Source organism: Gossypium arboreum, chromosome 13, assembly GCF_025698485.1.
Source record: "Gossypium arboreum isolate Shixiya-1 chromosome 13, ASM2569848v2, whole genome shotgun sequence".
Lineage (NCBI taxonomy): Eukaryota > Viridiplantae > Streptophyta > Magnoliopsida > Malvales > Malvaceae > Gossypium > Gossypium arboreum.
The window spans coordinates 3,709,151-3,713,136 of NC_069082.1; the positions used below are offsets into that span (position 1 = coordinate 3,709,151).

General features: G+C 29.8%; 1 long non-coding RNA gene across 1 annotated transcript; it reads right to left on the reverse strand.

The window, feature by feature from the left end:
- Positions 1–3,094: 3,094 nt before the first annotated feature.
- Positions 3,095–3,986, reverse strand: LOC128286746 (uncharacterized). Its single transcript, XR_008277433.1, has 2 exons — positions 3,755–3,986; positions 3,095–3,367 (listed from the first exon to the last, which is right to left on the reverse strand). It is a non-coding gene; the product is annotated as an uncharacterized LOC128286746 (long non-coding RNA).

Sequence of the window (3,986 nt, forward strand, 5' to 3'; positions counted from 1 at the left end):
GATGTATTGTATTGGCTTGAGAGTATGTTTAAGTGTTTATGTAGGCGGAAGGCAAATTTGGGTGAGAAATATGGTTTGGAAATAGTCCTATTTCGTCCACACGGGCAGAGACACTGGCGTGTTTCTCAGTAGTGTGTGACACACAGCCTAGCACATGGGCGTGTGTTTTGGCAGTGTGTCCCCTGCATCTTAAATATTTTAAAATAAAATGTTTAAAATTGATCACATAGCCTGGCACACGGGCGTGTGGTTTGGCTGTGTAACCCCTGCACCTATTTAATACAAATTTTTATGTTCACATGGCCTAGCACACGTACGTGTAACTTGGCCTTGTGATCTAATTCAGAGAGTTATACGGGTACGAATACAGGTTGGGACACGGCTGTGTACCCTATTTTGAATGCCACACTACCTGAGACACAGGCGTGTGTCCCCTGCACCTTGGAAAAATTTTGAGATTTTACGAAAAATTCTCTGAGTACCCGATTTAGTCTCGACTTGTTTCTAATGTATGTTTTGGGTCTCAATAGCTCATATAAGGGACTTTATGATTAATATCTAACATGAATGTTAAATAATATGAAATTTTTGTATTTGATCTGTATATTCCAGTAGTGTTTTGTAACCCTGTTCTGACGACAGATATGGGTTAGGGGTGTTACACAGCTCCTTCAATACTCTGCATGCAATAATCATGCATATCGTTCAAGTCATTACACTTATTACTCATTACTTATTACTATTGTTACAGGCCAATTTTGGCCTAGACCAAATCTACCCAAAACAAACCCAATACCCATTAGCCCATTACATCCCAACCCCAAATACCCATCTAAATTAACCCAACAACCCAATACAATCCAAACCCGATTCAGAAGCCCAACTACCCAAATCCGAAATTAAAAAAAAAACCTAGCCCACAACATAAACTTTTCTCAACTAAACCCTAACCCTAGCCTCCCCACTTGCCTCTGCCACCACCTGCCCACTGCAGCATCGGCCACCAACTCGGGTCACCTTCACCGCCTCTGCACCTGCAACCATTAAAATGAAAGGACAGAAAGTAGAAATAGAAAAAAAAAACAGCTTGTAAATAGGCTATAAAAGCCGAATGAAAAAAAGGATTGAAGGGTTTTTTTTTAAACAATAATAGAAAAAGATAAACAGTTTCAAAATACAACAACAAATATTCATAAATCGTGATTCAAACATCACAAAGATCAAGAGAATATCATCCAAACAACAAAAAACGATCCAAAATCAGAAATCAAAAAATCAATTGGCAAATACCCAAGGTGATTTTGGTTTTCTTTTCTTTTTTTTATCTATTGATTTGCATGCATATTTACATTATAAATATATAAAAAACATAATACAAAAAAATAAAAAAATAAAAAATTTACGACGGTCCAATGACCGGACGGTGACCGGCCATACGGCCTGAAATCTCCCTTCTCCCCCTCCCCTCTTTTTTTTTTTTTTTTCTTTCTGCTGCTGCAAATGAATTTTTAAAAAAAAATTAGCCTTTTTATAGCCTCCCAAAACGACGTCGTTTTGGGGGCTGCCCTTTAACCTCAAAACGACGTCGTTTTGATGCGACCCGGTCAGATTCGACCCATACCCGCTTAGGATCTGCGTGTTTTTGACGGAAGGGCTAATTGTACTTTTAGCCCTTCCGCTTTTTTTATAGCTTTATAATTCAATTTTTCGTATTTTTAATTTTGCCCAGAAATTTTGTTTTTGTTTTTGTTTCATTTTGGTCCCTCTGCTGCTGTGAGTTTTAAGCCGAATGGTTTATTGCCCGATCTAGTCCCTTTTATTTGTTTGCGCGTGCAATTTAGTCCTTTCCCCTTTATTTCCTTTTAAATTTGCCCCAAAACTTTGTTATTAGTTCAATTTTAGTCATTTCTTATTTATTTTTGTTTCTTTAGTAAATATTATTATTACTATTTCTAATATTATTAATATTATCAATATTATTATTATTATTTTTATATATTAGTGTATGTTTTCATTATACATGCATCCGTATATATATTTATATATCGCATTATTTTTAGTTACTTTAATTTCATATTGTTATTATTAGTATTATAATATTATATTCATTATTAATATTAGTATATATTTTATTATATATGTATATATATATTTTTATATAGTATTATCGTTTCTATTACTATATTTATTATTATATTTATTATTTTCACTATTATTATTTTTTATCATTATTATACGTATATACATATAGATGTTTTAAGTACTTATTATAAATAGATTAATTTCTTACTATATTATTTTGTATATTATTTTTACTCATTTCTTCATTATTTTTTATTTATTATTTTAAATACTCTTATATTATGTATATTATTTTTTAAATATTATATCTTTAATATATAATGTATATATATTATGTACATACTTTTAATATTATTATGTATTTATCTTTAATATATATATGTATATATTTATGTAATATTATTAATAATTTTTTTAACATTATTATCATTTCTAATATATATGTGTATCGTATATGCTTTTATATATATTATGTATATATCGTGTGTATTATTAGTTATATGTTTTTATCCTATTTCATGTACATATTTTTATATTATCCTTATTATCATCATTAATATTAGCATGTGTTTTATTATATGTATATATCTTTAATGAGTACATGTATATATTTATGTAATATTATTAATAGTTGTTTTTAACATTATTATTATCTCTAATATGTATATATTATGTAAATATTTTAATATTATATTATATATACATTTTATATATATTACGTATATATATCATTTAATATTGTATTTTTATATATTATGTATACATCTTTAATACTATATTATTTATATTTTTATTTTTCATATTATCTTACATATATATTTTTAATAACTATATTATGTATATACTGTTACTATATATCTATTTATGTAGCATTATTAATGGTTGTTTTTACTATTATTATTATTATTCCTAGTATATATACTATGTATACATTTTTTAATACTATATTATATATATATTTTTAAATATCGTATTATGTACATGTTATTATTATATCTATTTTTTACTCCTATTATATTTATTACTAATATTAGTATATATTTTATTATACATGTATATATATACTTTTATATATAGTATTTGTACAGGCCCAATTATGCCTGGCCCAAAACTAAAATACCCAAACCCAGATTACATCAGCCCAAACCACTAACTCTAGCCCAAACCAATAATAAAAAAAAATAGCAAAAAAGGAAAAACCCTGGTCACCCCATGCTGCCTTGCCACCCCATGCCTTTTGCCACCCCACGCCTCTGCAAGCACCATTCTCTGGCACCTCCATACCCTGCAAAGACAGAAGCAGACTAAACAGAATATGACAAAAATAAATAATATTTTCCTAGTTTTGTAATCGACTATAAAGTCGAGAAAACCGATTTTAAAAAGGGAGGATACTAAAAAAGGGGATTTTGGATATACAAGAAAGATTGTATTTTTATGAACAAACAAAGAAATCAAAAAGGCAGAATAGAACCTAAAAGGTTTTGATCTTTCTTGTTATTTGTTTCTCTTCATTTTCTTGTTTGCTTTTATTTATTGTTTAAATACGAATCCAAAAAAAACAAAAAGAAAAGGAAAACGAAGCCTTATCTTCGCATACGGGCCATCAGAGACCATCTTTTCTTCGTCGAAATCGAAGCTTGAGATAGGTTTTCAGGGCTAAAAATCTTACCTTTTGGGGGGAGGTTTAGAGTAAGAAAACAAAACGTCTCCATGGCGAGCTATCATCCATCGGTTTCAATGGTGGAAAGTAGCAGTCGAGTGATCGAAAAGGGAAGGGGAAAGCCTCAAAAATCTGTTGTTTTGAAACCCTAATAATTGGGTCTTCTATTTGTGGCTGAAAGGGAGAACAATCTGCCATTCAATGGCTTTTAATTTTGGGAATTAAATGAAACAATGCCGTT